This window comes from Siphateles boraxobius, unplaced genomic scaffold (assembly GCF_051911475.1).
Source record: "Siphateles boraxobius isolate OS27281-9 unplaced genomic scaffold, OSU_SipBor_1 41, whole genome shotgun sequence".
Classification (NCBI taxonomy): Eukaryota; Metazoa; Chordata; class Actinopteri; order Cypriniformes; family Leuciscidae; genus Siphateles; species Siphateles boraxobius.
The window spans coordinates 30226142-30243937 of record NW_027509042.1 but is presented as its reverse complement, the minus strand read 5'-3'; the positions used below and the strand labels follow the sequence as shown (position 1 = coordinate 30243937).

At 48.3% G+C, this 17796-nt stretch overlaps 1 long non-coding RNA gene across 1 annotated transcript; it reads left to right on the top strand.

Annotated features, from left to right (window-relative positions):
- The first annotated feature begins 2083 nt into the window (after positions 1-2083).
- On the top strand, positions 2084-3292 carry LOC143706823 (uncharacterized). Its single transcript, XR_013193037.1, has 3 exons — positions 2084-2121; positions 2965-3006; positions 3179-3292. It is a non-coding gene; the product is annotated as an uncharacterized LOC143706823 (long non-coding RNA).
- The last annotated feature ends 14504 nt before the right edge of the window (positions 3293-17796 follow it).

Genomic DNA, 17796 nt, shown 5'->3' with positions numbered 1-17796 from the left:
TGACACAACAGTTGTGACCATCAGAGAGAGACAGGGAACGACCGCACCCAGAATCGCACGGGCGGAATGACATCTTGAAAAAGACGCAAACGCACCCGTGTTGCTCTTTCAGAAAATAGGACCGTCACCAGTGCCGGAGCACACAGGGGAATGACCGCGGCAACACTGAACAGAGAACTGAAACAGTGAAGCACTCACTTTTCCGCCCTCTAACCAGCCATCAACACACACAAACATTTAGAAATTTGTTGCTGTTAAAACAGCAGTTGAGAGCTCAAAGCTCGCGATCACCGCTGCACTCGCGCTGTAGAACACCGGCACTGGGAGAGTCTTCCTGAAGAACACCGACACACTCGCTCGTTGTAGACAACAGCACTCTCAGAGACATCACACGATCGGCTCCGAAGCGAAAGGCAACTAGTGCGTGCATCCACTTCCGTATTTTTACCCGCGCCGCGGGGGCGGAGTGTGTGATGCGAGTCACGCACGCCAATTACATTGGCTCGTTCAATAGTACTCGAAGAAGACAGGCTCTCTAGCGAGATCCCAATTCAGTCGACCGTCGACTACGTCTGACGTTCTCGACTGAAAGGGAACCAATTGATTATTACTGAACAGTATCAGTAATAGTAGTAACTAAATCAGACACAAGATTTCTGTGTGACATCAACTTACTTGGACTAGTTGAACATCCAAAACTTTGTTAATCCGATCCTCAATCAAGGAGTAGCTACCATATTTGGCACAGTGTCCAGGAGAATCTGATCTAAGAACGTCAAAAACAGTTACATTTAGAGGTTAATGCAAAAACACACTGACCTGTTATACATCAGTGACGTGAGGTGGATCATTCTACCTGCAGTCACCAGACAGGATCAATCCACCTGCAGTCTCCTTCAACTCCCTGATTATCCCCCTCTGCTCATTCCTCCAGGCCTGCACGATAGTAGGGATAGTGTAATAGCGCTGATGGCGGAAAAAAGTGCCGGGACTTATGCACTGCAGTCCAAACAGCTTCAGCATCCTGATGGTCTGAGTAGCCATGCAACCTGAGAAGTGGATGGCACCGCTGAGTAACAGGTTGCAGGCAGGCATGTTTTGATGCACCTTTTCTTGGTTTTGCCAGTAACGCTCATAACCACAAGTTCCGCAGGCCTGAAAGATGAGAGAAGATTCAAGACTCAAGCAGCTTTAAGATGAAGCAGTGAAATGCCTGTATAGTTAAGACACAAATAATTAATATACGTACTGTACATTCAGATTCATGGGGTTAACGTAACAAGAGTAAGCTGACGGCGTGCCTCCATTTGCCAGCCCAACCCAATCTCTTCGTCGAAATCCCATGCGAAATTCCCATGCGAAATTGTGAAGTGTTTTTCACATACCACCGTGTGTCTTGTCACCAAGGAGGCAGCGAAATTGCTTCTCTTTGCCTGGACGAAATGTATCCAAGCACGGAAATCTTTGTGTTTCTTGTTTGGAAATCGGTGGACCCGATGACCAGACAAGTTGGAGTGGTTGCATCCAAAACAAACACAAGAATTCACCATCGTGACAATTCAAACCAACTCAACTATAGCGATAACTACAAGCTCTATTTTCTGTACCACCTCTCAGGCTACGTAAACCCACACTGAGAACCAGGGCAGCAACGCCTATTTGTGTGCCTGTGGTTACGTCATATGCCGCGTTCTCTGGAAAAGGGCGGGTTTTTAGCCTAGCTTAGAATAGGTACACTTTTTTCTTAATTTCTGCCTGTGGGTGTTGTAAAACATATGTATTCTTATGTATGTCTTTTTAAATTGACATTTTCATACAAGATTCTGTATAATTTAAGTTATACAATTAAATTGAAAGGTGGCCTTTAAGCGTCTATAGTAATTTATTGCCATGTGTAACCTGAAAAAAACAAGAGGTGATAAAAATGTCAACGTGGACCTCATGGCTACGGCTGTGAGAGGACTCCATACTGAAAGAACATTGTGGACACACAGCTCTGACGTTTTCCAAGAGTATTTTGCCCAGCCTCTTCTGTATAAATAGTTAAGACAAATCATTTCTGGACCAAAAACTTTTGCACTCTCACTCCTCTTACCACCTCATCAAAAGACATGTCTAAAAGTGAGTATTGTCTCTATAATTAATTTATGCTACGGTGTTTTATTTAAAAAGATTGTTTATACATAAGGAAAAGACGGTATAATTCATTAGTGTTTTAAACGTGCTATTGCTGTTTAGCTTACCCTCTAGCATGCTTTGTTGCTCTTACACATTGTTATATGTTCTATATCAAATGTTTTTGGCGTCATATATGTTTCAGAAAAAAAAAAAAAAAAAAAATATATATATATATATATATATATATATATATATTTCACCCCATCCAATCACAGTTTACTGTAGTTGGCCGCTGCGGGATTTCCATAAAGGACTTTAAAATAAATGTTTTGGTTTTTAATTCAGTTTTAAATCTTATTTAGATTATTTTAGTCAGACATGGTTATATGTGCCTAAGCCTATTTAATTATTTAATCTGTATTTTATTCCTCTTCATTTACTTATTTTTTTTAAATTTCGGTAGGCTACTTTTTAATTCTTCTTTTACTTTGTCTTTGATTTTAACTTTTAGCACTTTGCATGATACAATTGTTTAAAATGTAAGCTATAAATATGAATGGCACAATGTGATAACCAAAATATATAAAATTAAGTGAAAGCTATTTATATAGCCTAGCGTTTTTCACAATACACATTCTCATAAATTAGTTGTACATTCTGACGCTGGGCACCGTCTAGCGTCTTCTTTCAGATGGTTCAATGTTTATGATATTATGCTCCCTTGAATGGAAAAGAACTGTAAACTTTATTAATGTACTGTAATGCACTGCGTTACTGCCTATAGGATGATTGCATGATTTTTTCCATTTAAAATAACATGGTCTTTCCTTTTCTCTCTCTCTCTAGAGACAGCAAACACTGCAGGACAATCGGGCATCCAAGTAACATGTTAGTGTGGTTTATATTTATTTTTAATGAGAAACATTATAGGGTGCAACAGGCGTTTTCTGGAAGTAAAAACATTTCCGGTAACCAGCGACTGTGGGAAAGGGGGCAGGTACTCTATTGGGTTTATAATGAACAATTGACAGATAAACTGACAGATATTTTATGTAAACAGGCAAAATCTCTTCATCTGATGGTGGCCATGTGTTTTCGCCTATCATAACTGGTGTAACTGGCTCCTCCTTTGAGATCAACATGACTTCTGCCAAATCAAATGTACCAGCAAATTGTAAGTGTAATAAAACGTCCCGGTTTACGTATATAACCCTAGTTCCCCGAAGGGACGGACGCTGCGTGTAATCGCAGTGGGAACGCCCTCCAGCGTAACGCGTCTGAAGCATGAATGAAATCAGTCAATGGAGAGATGGAGCGTCATAGCGAGTGACTTCATCGACCAGGAAGCTATAAATATTCCCTGAGCACACAATACGCCAGCTTAAAGTTACTGAAGCAAGCGACCCAAGGGGATGCCGGGAGTATGGCAGGACACGCAGCGTCCGTCCCTTCGGGGAACTAGGGTTACATACGTAACCCGGGACGTTCCCTTCAGGGACTACCGCTGCGTGTAATCGCAGTGGGAACGCAATACCCACATCCCCATACGACCAAATCCCCGTCGTGTGTCATTAGGAGACACAAACCGACGAGAGAACCTGAGCCCCGGGAGTGGAGCTAAGATCAAGGGAATAAAATCTAACGAAAGTGTGCGGTGAGGACCAGCCTGCTGCATCACAAACGTCCTGAAGAGAAGCTCCTGAAAGAAGAGCTGTAGAGGCAGCCATACTCCTGGTGGAATGAGCCCTTACAGCCAAAGGTGAAGGCTGATGGGCCGAACCGTAAGCAAGCGAGATGGCCTCGACCACCCACTTGCTCATCCTTTGCTTAGATGCCGGACACCCTTTCTTAGGTGACCCAAAACAGACAAACAGTTGTTCCGATCCCCCACAGGGCAGCTCTGTGGACATAAGCATCTAAAGCCCTAACGGGGCACAGCAAATTAAGTCACTTCTGGTCTGACGTCAGAAAAGGCGGAGGACAGAAAGCCTGCAGAACTATAGGTCTAACAAAAGTAGTTGGCACCTTAGGAACATAACCTGGTCTCGGACAGAGAATGGCCTTAACCATACCAGGAGCAGATTCCAGGCACGAGGGAGCCACCGAAAGTGCTTGAATATCTCCAAATCTTTTTAGAGATGAGATAGCGAGAAGAAGGATAGTCTTTAGCGTAAGAAACTTTTCTGAAACTTCCTCGATGGGCTCGAAAGGAGCTAGGGAAAGACCTTCTAAGACGATGGCCAGATCTCAAGCTGGTACCCTCGTGCGAACTGCAGGCCTCAGCCACAAAGCGCCACGAAGGAAGCGAGATATAAGTGGGTGTCTCCCGAGAGAACCTCCGCTCGAAGGGGCGTGGTAAGCAGCTAAGGCCGCCACGTACACCTTCAGTGTGGAGTGGGATAACCCTGTGGAGAGACGGTCCTGCAGGAAATCCAGCACTGTATCAACCAGGCAGTTAACTGGGTCCTGCTGGCGCTCTCCACACCAAGAGGTGAAAAGTTTCCACCTCGAGGCATATGACTTCCTCGTGGCGGGAGCTCTGGATTGGAGGATGGTCTCAACGACCTCAGTCGAGAGACCAGAATCTATGAGCTGGGCCCCCTCAGAGGCCAAGCCCAAAGCCTCCATAGTTCTGGGCGGGGGTGAAGGATCGACCCACTCGCCTGAGAGGGTAGATCTCTCCTGATCGGTATCTCCAGGGGAGAGCCGTCGAGGAGAGACACTAGGTCCGCAAACCATCCTCGGGCCGGCCAGAACGGGGCTATTAGCAGAAGACTGAGCCCGTCCCGGCGAACCCTCTCCAGAATTCCCGGGAGCAGAGCGATCGGGGGAAAAGCGTACAAACGTGACCTCGGCCACAGATGTACCATCGCGTCCAACCCCAGTGGGGCTGGCAGGCTGAGAGAGAACCAGAGTGGACAGTGTGATGTCTCTCGGGAAGCAAATAGGTCTACCTCGGCACGACTAAAATGTTCCCATAGGAGCTCCACCACCTCGGGGTGAAGACTCCATTCCCCGGGCCTCGGCCCCTGCCTCGACAGGATGTCTGCCCCCTGATTTAAATACCCCGGGAGATAAATAGCTCTCAGAGAAAGAATTTTCCCCTGGGACCATAGAAGGATCTGACGTGCCAGTTTTTAAAGTGGGCGAGAACGCAGACCCCCCTGATGGTTGATATAAGAGACCACCGATGTGTTGTCTGACCGGACAAGAACATGGTGGCCCCTTAGGTCTGGGAGGAAATGTTTCAGAGCCTGAAACACTGCCAACATCTCTAGACAATTTATGTGCCATAGACGGTGACGGTCCTCCCACAGACCCTGAGCTGGGCGACCAATCATGATCGCCCCCCACCCCGTGAGAGAGGCATCTGTCGTTAGCATAACGCGACGACAAGGAGCTCCCAACACAGGGCCTTGGGACAGAAACCGAGGATCTTTCCACATAACCAGGGCGCGATGACACCGTCGCGAACTCATGATCATGCGAAGCGGATTTCCCCTCGGGGAGAATCCCCTGGTTCTGAGCCACCACTGTAACGGTCTCATGTGCAGGAGGCCAAAAGGTATCACGTTGGACGCAGCTGCCATGAAACCTAACAGTCTCTGGAACTGTTTTACAGTGGATGACTGGCCTAGCTTGACCTGATCTACTGCGGCGAGAATCGAAGCAACACGAGCAGGTGACAACTGTGCCTGCATCGTCGTCGAATCCCACACTACACCGAGAAAAGTGGTTCTCTGTAATGGAGAAAGAACACTCTTCTTGGCGTTGCGGCTCAACCCCAACCTCTTGATGTGAGCAAGAACGACATCTCGATGCCGAACCGCCTGTTGTTCTGATTGAGCTAGAATTAACCAATCGTCTATATAGTTCAGAATACTGATGCCCTGCAGCCTCAGCGGGGCTATAGCCGCATCCATACACTTCGTGAACGTGCGGGGTGACAGTGCTAGGCCGAACGGAAGAACCTGTTATTGGTAAGCTTCGCCCCCGAAAGCGAACCTCAGGAACTTCCTGTGTTGAGGTAGGATAGATACGTAGGGAACCAGCCTCTCGAGGCTGGCCTCTGGATGAACATCCCGAGTGACAGACACAGCGCCCTGTAACGTACTGGCAGGGAACAGCTGGTCTGGGCACTCCACAACCCTCCTTGGAGGGGGCGAGCGTCCCTCGGGAAATCGCTCGCCGAGTCTCTCTACGCCCTGTAAGGCAGGGTTAGTAGAGCAGACCCCTGAGGGCATCGGGAAAGACAGGGCACCGTGTTTTGTGCAGTGAACTCAAGTCTTCCACGATGGGGACCACCCTCAGAGTCCTGACGTTCAGCACGTCAGGATTTTTTCTACGCGGCCTTCTTGGCGATAATGACTGTCCTCAGATCAGCCCTACCCCGAGAAGGTCGCGCCGGAGAGCGCCCCGCCTCGTCCCTCCAGTTTCTCTGCGGGGGGCACGAGACACGACGCTCCGTTTCTGCTGCGCTCTTTTTGAAGTACTCGGCAGCTGGGACTGCCCTCGCTCAGCAGCCCCAGCGACACGCACTTTAAGGGGCATAAATTTCTGAAAAGCAGCCGCCTGTGTCTTCTCTTCCGGGAACCTCTCCGTGACAGAGTGAAGAGCGTCACCGAAGAGGCCTGCAGGCGAAACTGGAGCATTTAAAAGGAGAGTCTTATCTTTCTCCTTCATAGAGGTCTGACTCAACCACAAGTGTCTCTCTGTGGCCACGATGCCATAGACCGGCCGATAGATTTATTGGTCTCCTTGGTGGCCCGGAGAGTGAGATCAGCAGTCTGCCTGAGCTCATTAATCATATCCACAGAAATTTCACCCCCCTCACAAGCATCTTTAAGCAGGTCAGCCTGATAAGCCTGCATTATGGCCATAGTGTGTAGACATGCAGCCGCCTGACCCGCCGCCGAGTAAGCCTTCCCCACTAACACAGAAGTATTTTTTAGTGGCTTAGAGGGCAGAGCCGGTGCTTTAAGTGAAGATGACGAAGCAGGAGAGAGATAGCTGGAGAGCGTCTCCTCTGCCTTCGGCATGGTCACGTACCCTGAAGCTTTTGCACCAAAAATGTTTCCATAAGCATTAGACTAGTTAGTATAAATTCTATTTGAAACAGGTCTAACCCAGGTCTTTGAAACCTCAGAGTGAAGACCTGGGAAGAATGGTAAGCACCGGCGAGAAGGCTGAGGATGTGCAGACAGAAGTCTATCATCTAATTTGCTTTCATTTCTAGACTCTTGCCTATCAGTTGGCCACTTTTTTTTTTTTTGAATTTTTTTTTTTTTACAGCCCGAGATAACACATCTATCAGCCCCTCTTCAGCAGTATGCTGGAGTGACGAGTCAGTTTCTTCTGATGCAAAACTTTCGACATCGAGCTCCTCAGAACTGGATAATCTAAGTTCGACATCATGTGCCTCGACCCGGGCAGAAGTAACCGCCGCAGCGCGTGCTTCCAGAGCCGGGTGAGAGGCACTACATTCTCGCTGGAGATAGCTGAGATAGGGCGGAGCCCGTCTCAACGTCGCCAGTGAGATCCATCTGCGAGCCCCAAGACAAGCGCCGCCGCTCTGCCTCAACAGAAGCGGGACCCGAGCCTCGGGGAGCTCGCAGCAAACCACTCTCCTCGAAGAGCGATCGCCGCGAGCGCAGAGTTCTCAAGGGAAAACGCTCGCAATGCTCACAATCGACCCCCTCGAGAGCCGACTGGGCATGCTGCAATCCCAAACAAGCAACACACAGCTGATGTGTATCCCCACCCGTGATGTATCGTGTACAGGGGGAAACACACTTTCTATATTGCTCGCTCGTCACTTTGACACTCATATTGTTTTATATATATATATATATATATATATATATATATATATATATATATATATATATAGTGAGAAACTCCTGTCTAAACAGACAAACACAATTGCTAGATTTCAGACACACACAGAGCTTGCTGAAGTAACAAAAAGCTGGCGTATTGTGGGCTCAGGGGATATTTATAGCTTCCTGGTCGATGACGTCACTCGCTATGACGCTCCATCTCTCCATTGACTGATTTCATTCATGCTTCAGACGCGTTACGCTGGAGGGCGTTCCCACTGCGATTACACGCAGTCCCTGAAGGGGAACAGTTTCGCCTATGTAATGTATTAAATTAATCTTAATTAAGCAGTCCGAGTTAACTATTTGGGACCAATTGGAAATTTACATTCTGATCTAACAGCGTCATGTACAAATTTGTCATGCTCCTGGATTATTTTACTATACTACATTACTATAGCCTTTTATTTACTGCTGATTTTATCAAAGCCACAAATTAACTCAATTAACCTGTCATATCTGACAGATGAACTGACAGATATTTTATGCAAACTGGCAAAATCTCTGGATCTGATGGTGGCCATGTGTTTTTCGCCTATCATAACTGGTTCAAGCTCCTTCGAGATTAGCACAACTTCTGCCGAATCAAATGTACCGGCAAATTGTAAGTGTGATACATGAGAAACTATTAAAACAGTTTTTCGCCTATGTTATGTATAAAATTAATCTTAATTAAGCAGTCGGAGTTAACTATTTGGGACCAATTTTAAGGAAAGTTATGGTGTCATGCTCCTGGATTATTCAGAATTATAACTATAGCCTTTTATTTTACGGCACTTATTTATTTTACTACAGATTTTGTCAAAGCCAAATACTGTCCAAAAGGGGCGACTGGGAAAGAAGAGAAACAGGTCAATACAAGGTTAGATTCAATCTTTATATTCTTTCCCATTTTGCCTTCATTTTCCTTTTCCTGTTTTAATTTTTTAATTTTTATATTCTCAGATCATCAAGGGTTTTCTGAAAGCAAACACCAGTCAGTTGGTTGAAAAAATGAATAACATTGATCCAATCATTGACGATCTTGACTTGCACAATGAATCAGTTGCAAATGTGCGAGTGAATCCAACACGCCGGATGAAGATGAGGGAACTGCTGGACTGTGTGATGAAGATGAGGGAACTGCTTGACTGTGTGAATTGTGAAAGCTTTGCCAAGGACCTGGTCAACGCTTTGTTCAAGCATGAAGAATATCTCATGAAGAAGAAACTGCAGTAACAGTTTTTAAGCTTAGATATCTTAAAATACATTTTAATGTTTTTTCATTCTACTTGACCTTATGATTATTATAATCAATTATAATAATCAAATATAATGTATTTTTTTATTACCATCAATTGAGAAACAACTAAACATCACATCAAGTTTTGTTGACGTAATTTTTACTGCTTCCTAAAGACAACACTTAATTCAATTTCCAGGTTAGTTTTTGACAAATGATTGGTTAATAATTGAACAATTGCATGATACCATCCTCTGTGAACTAAAGCAAATGCACTAACATTAAGAGTCTTTACGGAGTAAAGATTTTGTAAAAGGTTTTCTTATTAGATAACTTCATTTACATAAGTAAATTGAACAAGCATCAAATATTGTTTTTGCTCTAATTAACATGAACATATTGAGTTAAGCCAAAACGCAATCGTGTTAAATGAAAAATATTTTTCATAAACTGACCAGTATTTTTTAAATGTAGTAAAACAATCCAGGAAGATCATTCAACTATTAATTTGTAAGAATCAAGATACAAATTTTTTTATTTTATTTTTTATTTTATTTTATTTTTAGTAGCTATTTTAAAAAGATCTTCTCTTTCAAAAGAAGCAAAACATAATTTAATTTAATTTTTATATCATCTGGACTTAAATAAAACATATCCAAAAGAATTTGATATATTTTTGATTTTATGAGTTGTGTCTCCTGAGATACGTTGCCTGATTAGGGTATAAAAAAGGACCATGTCATTAATCTGTTAACTGCTACTGCCACTGTATGTTTAAAACAACTCATTTGTGTAATCTCGACTCAAATGCATAAAGTAAAATGTTTGAAAGTATTGTGTTGATTTAACTCCATTTACTTAAGTAATTATTTTGGTCTACTTAACTGAAACACGTTCTTTCAACATGACAATATTGAGTTAAGTCAGTTTAACGCAATGCATTGTGTTTGAACTATACTCGGGCCGGCCAGAACGGGGCTACTAGAAGTAGGCTGACCCCGTCCCGGCGAACCCTCTCCAGAACTCCTGGTAGCAGAGCAACCGGGGGAAAAGCATACAGACGTGACCTCGGCCACGGCTGTACCAGCGCGTCCAACCCCAGAGGGGCTGGATGACTGATGGAGAACCACAGATGACAGTGCGTTGTCTCCTTGGAAGCGAATAGGTCCACCTCGGCTCGACCGAAACTCAACTAAAGGAGCTCCACCACCTCGGGGTGGAGCCTCCATTCCCCCGGCCTCGGCCCCTGCCTCGACAGGGAGTCTGCTACCACATTCAAATAACCAGGAAGATACATAGCTCTCAGAGACCGTAACTTCCCCTGGGACCACAGGAGGATCTGGCGGGCCAACTTGTAAAGTGGACGCGACCGCAGGCCCCCCTGATGATTTATATACGAGACCACCGACATGTTGTCTGACTGAACTAACACATGATGACCTCTGAGGTCTGCAAGGAAGTGTTTCAAAGCTTGGAACACCGCCAACATCTCTAGACAATTTATATGCCATGATAGATGATGGTCCTGCCACAGACCTTGGGCTGGACTACCACTCATGACCGCCCCCCACCCTGTGAGGGAAGCATCCGTCGTTAGCGTTACGCGACGACAAAGAGCCCCCTACACAGGCCCTTTGGATAGGAACCAGGTTTCTTTCCACATGACCAGAGCACGAAGGCAGCGCCTCGTGACTTTGATCGTGCGGAGGGGATTTCCCCTCGGGGAGAATCCCTTGGTCCGGAGCCACCACTGCAGTGGTCTCATGTACAACAGGCCGCAAGGTATAACGTTGGACGCTGCTGCCATCAGACCCAACAGTCTCTGAAACTGTTTTACAGTGAGTAGCTAGCCTAGCTTTACTTGTTTCATAGCTGAAAGAATCGAAGCGATGCGGGTCGGAGAAAGTCGCGCCCGCATCGAGATCGAATCCCAAACGACACCCAGAAAAGTGGTCTTCTGAGTAGGAGATAATACAATTTTCTTTGCTTTCAACCTCAACCCCAACTTTCTCATATGAGCGAGAACAACATCTCGATGCTGAACCGCCATCTGCTCTGTCTGAGCTAAAATCAACCAATCGTCGATGTAATTGAGGATACGAATGCCCTGAAACCTCAGGGGCGCTAAAGCTGCATCCATGCATTTCGTGAAAGTGCGGGGAGATAAAGCTAGGCCAAATGGAAGAACCTTGTACTGGTACGCCTCGCCCCCGAAGGCGAACCTCAGGAACTTCCTGTGTTGTGGAAGGATGGAAATATGGAAGTACGCGTCCTTCAGATCTATCGTGACAAACCAGTCCTCGGATCTGATTTGTGACACGATCTGCTTGATAGTGAGCATCTTGAATTTTAGCTTCCCTACCGAGCGATTCAACAGGCGCAGATCTAAAATTGGACGCAACCCCCCATCCTTCTTTGGAACGATGAAATATCGGCTGTAAAAACCTGACTCCAACCTGGGAGGAGGAACCCGTTCTATAGGCCCCTTTTGAAGGAGCGCTTTCACCTCTTGTTCCATTACCAGAGCCTGCTCGGGGCCCACCACTGTGGGCAGAACCCCTCTGAATTTTGGTGGACGACACCTGAATTGGATAGTATAACCCTTTTTTTACTGTGTGCAGAACCCACTGAGATATTTTTGGAAGGCTTTTACACTCTGCCAAAAATACTACTAAGGGTACCAGTCTCTCGAGACTGGCCTCTGGTGTAACTTGAGCAGCAAACACAGCGCCCTGTAACGGCGCACCGGCAGGGAATACTGGCTTAACTGCTCTGAGACCCTCCTCAGAGGGGGCGAGCGTCCCTCGGGAAAGCGCTCGCTGGGACCGTCTGTGCCCCGGCATGAAGGCGGGGTTGGCAGAACGGGCCCCTGAGGGCACCGACGCCAGTGGCGTCAGGACTTCCTCTTTGCCGATCCCTTCTTAGCCATAATAACTGTCCTCAGATCAGTTTTGCCAGAAGACTTCAGCTGAGAGTGCCGCGTCTGGTCCCACTGTTTGGAAGGGGGAGCGCGAGACGCGACACTCTGCTTCTGTTGCGCCCTATGTGAGGAGCTGACTGACGGCCTGGACTGCTCCCGCCCAGCAGTACCGGGGACATGAATTTTAAATTTCTGAAACGCTGCAGACTGTTACTTCTCTTCCTGAAATCTATCTATGACAGTATTTACAGAATCACCAAAAAGACCATGAGGAGAGAGCGGAGCGTCCAAAAGAAAAGCTTTGTCTTTTTCTTTCACACCAGAGAGATTTAACCATAGATGCATCTCTGCGGCCACCAGGGCTGCCATAGTACGGCCCATTACCTTGGCCGACTCCTTGGTGGTGCGCAGAGATAAATCTGCAGCATGACGCAGTTCGCAAACTACGTCAGTGCTGACCTCTTGAGTGTCATTCACATCCTTTAATAAGTCAGCCTGGTATGCCTGCAAGATGGACATCGTGTGCAGGCACGCCGAGGCTTGACCGGCCGCCGAATACGCCTTACCCACTAAAGCTGACGTACTTCTAAGAGGCTTAGAGGGTAAAAGTGGTGCTTTAAAAGAAGATGCAGCTTCAGCAGAAAGATGACTAGCAAGCGCCTCTTCTGCTTTGGGCATCGCCCCACAACCATGAGATTTAGCCCCCACAATGTTTGAATAAGTGGAAGTTTGAGGGCTAAAAACACGATAAGAGACCGGCTTTTTCCACGATCTCGAAACCTCTGTGTGGAGATCAGGGAAGAAGGGCAAGCACCGGCTTGGAGGTTGAGAACGGGAAGGCAAAAATCTTTCATCTAATTTAGATTTTTCTCTAGACTCCTGCCTAACAGCTGGCCACTCGATTCTTAATTTAGAAACAGCACGAGTGAGCACCTCCATAAGCTTCTCACTTTCGGGAGAGCGAGATGGCGAATCATCGACATCTCCCGCATCCAGACTAACAACATCCAGATCCTCAGAACTGGATAGTTGCAGTACTAGGGCCTCAGTTCGGGGGGAAGAAACCGCAGAGCGTGCTTCCGAACCCGAGACTGAGGCCCTGGATCTAACAGGTAAGGGCTGAGATAGGGCAGAGCCCGTCTCAAGCCCCGCTGTTAGATCCATCTGCGATCCCCACGAATGACGTCGCCGCTCAGCCTCGGCACAAGCGGGACCCGATCCGCGGGGATCGCGAACCGAACCACTCTCCTCAAAGAGTGATCGGCGGGAGCGGAGCGTTCTAAGAGGCAAACACTCGCAATGCTCACAATCAGCCCCCTCGAGAGCTGACTGGGCATGCTGCACTCCCAAACAAACAACACATAAGCTGTGTGTATCCCCGCTCGTTAAATAGCGCAAGCAGGGAGGAACACGCTTCTTAAATTGTTGTTCGCTCGCCATTGTCTCTCAATATAATATATATATATATATAGTTTTTTGAAATAGTGAAACTCCTGCTTAGTGACAGACAAAAACACTTGAGACAGATCCACATATAGCGCTTACTGAAGGCGAAGAAGCTGTCGCGCTTGTGTTTTGGGGGTGCTTTATAGTTTCCTGGTCGATGACGTCACCCGCCTATGACGTTCCGTCTCTCCATTGGACTGATTCCATACGTGCTTCATGACGCACACACGCAGAGGCGTTCCCACAGCTTGACGCAGCTCGAATTCCCTTGAAAGGGAACATACATCGCGGTGAGCGCGCTAAATACAAAAACATCTCCCAGCATCGTTTCTTTTTGGATATAAACACTAGAAATTGACTATATTCGTACAAGAAGATTTGCTGTACGCATAATAACTGGCAAGGGATATCGGACGATCATCACAACCTCGAACAGTCGAGCTTCATTCACCACGTCTAAAAGTAAGCTATGGCTTGTTTAACCTGTTTGTTATAGTTAATTTGACTATCTTTAAATCGAGAATATTGGTCAAAACAGCATGCCTCTTTATACACAATTATGTTTTCAAATGTAGCTTAAGGTTGTCAATATTCAAATGATAATTAATGATGTCATATGTTTTGTATAACATTTGCCACATTTCTTTTTAAATCATGCTTTAAAGCCAAATATGTCGTTCCCTTTCAGTCGATAACGTCAGACGTAGTCGACGGTCGACTGAATTGGGATCTCGCTAGAGAGCCTGTCTTCTTCGAGTACTATTGAACGAGCCAATGTAATTGGCATGTGTGATTCGCATCACACACTCCGCCCCCGCGGCGCGGGTATAAATACTGAAGTGGATGCATGCACTAGTTGCCTTTCGCTTCGGGTCGATCGTTTGATGTCTCTGAGAGTGCTGTTGTCTACAACGAGCGAGTGTGTCGGTGTTCTTCAGGAAGACTCTCCCAGTGCCGGTGTTCTACAGCGCGAGTGCAGCGGTGATCGCGAGCTTTGAGCTCTCAACTGCTGTTTTAACAGCAACAAATTTCTAAATGTTTGTGTGTGTTGATGGCTGGTTAGAGGGCGGAAAAGTGAGTGCTTCACTGTTTCAGTTCTCTGTTCAGTGTTGCCGCGGTCATTCCCCTGTGTGCTCCGGCACTGGTGACGGTCCTATTTTCTGAAAGAGCAACACGGGTGCGTTTGCGTCTTTTTCAAGATGTCATTCCGCCCGTGCGTTTCTGGGTGCGGTCGTTCCCTGTCTCTCTCTGATGGTCACAACTGTTGTGTCACGTGTTTGGGCTTACAGCACGCTGAGACAGCTTTTGTGGACAGCTCATGTTTTCACTGTGGGAACATGACTGTCGCAGTGTTGAGGGCGAGACTCGCCTTCGTTCGCGGAGAGCGAGTCCCCATTACCATGCCCCACCCTCGGGTGCTGTGTGGGATGGGTAACCGGAGGATAGTGTTGGATGTCCCGCCCGGTAACCATTCCCTGTGGGCTCCTCACTCCTCCCTTCCACTGCAACCACTGGAGCCTCCTGTGTTGTCTGCTGGTCCATCTGTAATGGGTGGGCCAGCGGTTTCACTCGGGGCTCCCCTGGAGGACAAGACGCCTATTGCAGCGTCGGAGGGTGAGCTGACTTAGAGAGATGATGACTCGGCTGCATTGTCTCCCTCCGGGAGTTCAATGTTGCCCGAGCCGGATCCAGAATTATCAGCTATGCTGAAACGGGCCGCCGAGGCTGCCGGGCTCGAGTGGAACCTCCACCGTGTCCCGTTCAGTCTCGGTTGGAATCTGGAGTTTGGTATCTTGGGGCGGGCCGCGCTGGTTCTCAGCTCGCCGCCCCAGTGCCTTTCTTTCCCGAAATGCATGGAGAGCTTATCAGGTGGTGAACAGCATCTTTCTCTGCCAGAAACTGCCTGAATAGCTTTTCCCCCTCATTACCCTTGATGGAGGAATGTGAAGGGTTGCGAGGTGTCCCTCCACTGGAGCGGTCTGTCGACACAGGTGCACCTGTGTCCGGCGGCCGCTGCCTTTTGGGGGGATCCTCGTCCCCCCCCTAAGGCCTGTGAGTTTTCGTCTGTCCCGACGGGCAGAGCTTACAAAGCCTGTGGGCAAGCCGCTTCCTCTTGCGTGCCATGGCGTTGCTGCAGGCTAGGGCACCCATGGCATGCACGAGGGTAATCCAGACCGTGCGCTCATAGGTGAGCACCGCACTGCATCTGACCTCACCCTCCGGGGTACGGGTGTCGTAGCGTGCATGATCGGTCTGGCGATGTCCACCTTGGTGGTCCAGTAGCGCCTTCGTTGGCTCAGCCTGGTTGGTATGGCGGATGCGGACAAGGTTCGGTTCCTGGTCTCCCCAATTTCCCAGGTTGGGCTGGTCGGCGACGCGGTGGAGAACTGCATCCAACAGTTCTCTGCCGCTCAAGCGCAGACGGAGGTCATCCGACACATCCTGCCCCGGTGGCCAGCTGCTGCCTCCACCCGCCGCCGGTGGCAACTCCTCCGCCTGCTCGTCGCCGTGGGCGTTCCCCGGCCGCCGCTCCTGCTGGCCCTCCGCAGCAGCCTCCACCCAGGCCTCAGCATGGAGCCGGCCGCAGTAGAGACGCCCAGCCCGCTCCAGGCGCTGCCAAGCCAGGTTGCAAGCGATAGCGAAAGCATTCCGGAGCGGGCCGCCCAGGAATGGATGAGATGCTCTTGGAGTGGCACGATCACTCCCTCCCCCCGGGTGAGGGCCGGGTGGAGCCTTTGTTTGTGTGTGTGTCTGTTCCGCCGCTGGCTCCCTAAAAAAAAAAAAAAAAGCGGAGCAAGCGGTACCCACACTTCAAAGAGAGAGCAATTTCATATGTTCCTGGGTCCCAACAGGGCCAGTCTGGCGGGTGTGACCCTGTATAGCCTTACACCCCTCAGCTCCCCCTTGGTCGCCAGCAGGCAGCTTGGTGCGTTCGAGTACCCAGTCATCCGCCTTCTGACGCGCCCCCTGCCGCTTGTGGAGACAGGTAAGTGTTGCACAGCACACTAACACCACACTCTCTACTTTGCTGCCCCACCTCAGGCTCGGTTCCTGCTCAAGTCAGTGATAGTCATCACATTAGGTGTTGAGCAGACGTGCTCCTGAAAATTCAGTGATATTCATCACACCGAGTGTTGACCAGGGCTCCTGACTTGTGCGTGCTTATCTTATCCTGCTGGCGAAGGATTTGATATAGCCGCTCCTCCAGCCGGTACGAAGGCCAGTTGTAAACTCGTTCTTCGTGCTACTAGGTGGTGGGTCGTGACCATCTTGGCCCAAGATTGGTCTGCAGCTCCGACCTGAAAGACATGTGCTTAAGAACAGATCTCGAGTGCTCCAGAGCCCGTTGGGTCTTCAGGTCAACTGGAAGAGAGTAATCTCGCCCACGGGCTTAGTATCTCTTTTTCAGTTTTGGAGATGGACTCGGTCTAACACGTTTCTCCAATGAGAATGTGTTCAGCTGGTGTTTGAAGTGAGAAAGGGTCCCACTGGAAGAACTTTCAGAGGCTCCTGGGGTATATGGAAATTGCAGCCATTGGCATCCTCCATATGTGACCGCTTCAGCGCTAGCTTCATGATCGAGTCCCGAGGTGACCGTGGCAGAGCAGCTCACCCTGTGTGACTATAGTTCATCCCGGTCTGCTCCCAAACCCTCTTCAACAGAGGGGCCATGTACAAAGGGCGTGTTTTAACGGGGGCCTGGGCGACCCTCGACTACACAGGCATTCGTGCCTCGAGTTGTTGGACATTGCGACCGTTGCGCAAGCTTCCCTTGCATGTCACAACTTACCCGTCACCTCCTCCTTAGAGTCAGAAGCTTCTGAGGACGCTTTGTTCCACTCTTCCCGCTTTACTCAATCGTGCCGCCATCGAACCTCACGACAGTTATAGCCAGGGCAGGTGGAGACTCCATCCCCTAGGTCCAGCTGGGTCATGACCACTCCGGGGCCGCTCAGTTGCCCCCCCGGTTTCGTCTTCCCGCCAGTGTTTGTGTAAACCGAGCGGACTACCCTTGGACAAACACTGGGTCTCAGCTGCCCCAGGGGCCCGCAGAAATGCGTTTAACCCCAGTGAGCCTTCTAAAAGTGACTGCGACTCATGGTCGCCTTGCGCCTGCTCAAGTAAGTGAAATCATCACTCTTCATGTTGAGCAGAATTGCTCCTGAAAGTCAGTGAAGTTCATCGCACTCAGGTGTTGAGCAGCAATGCTC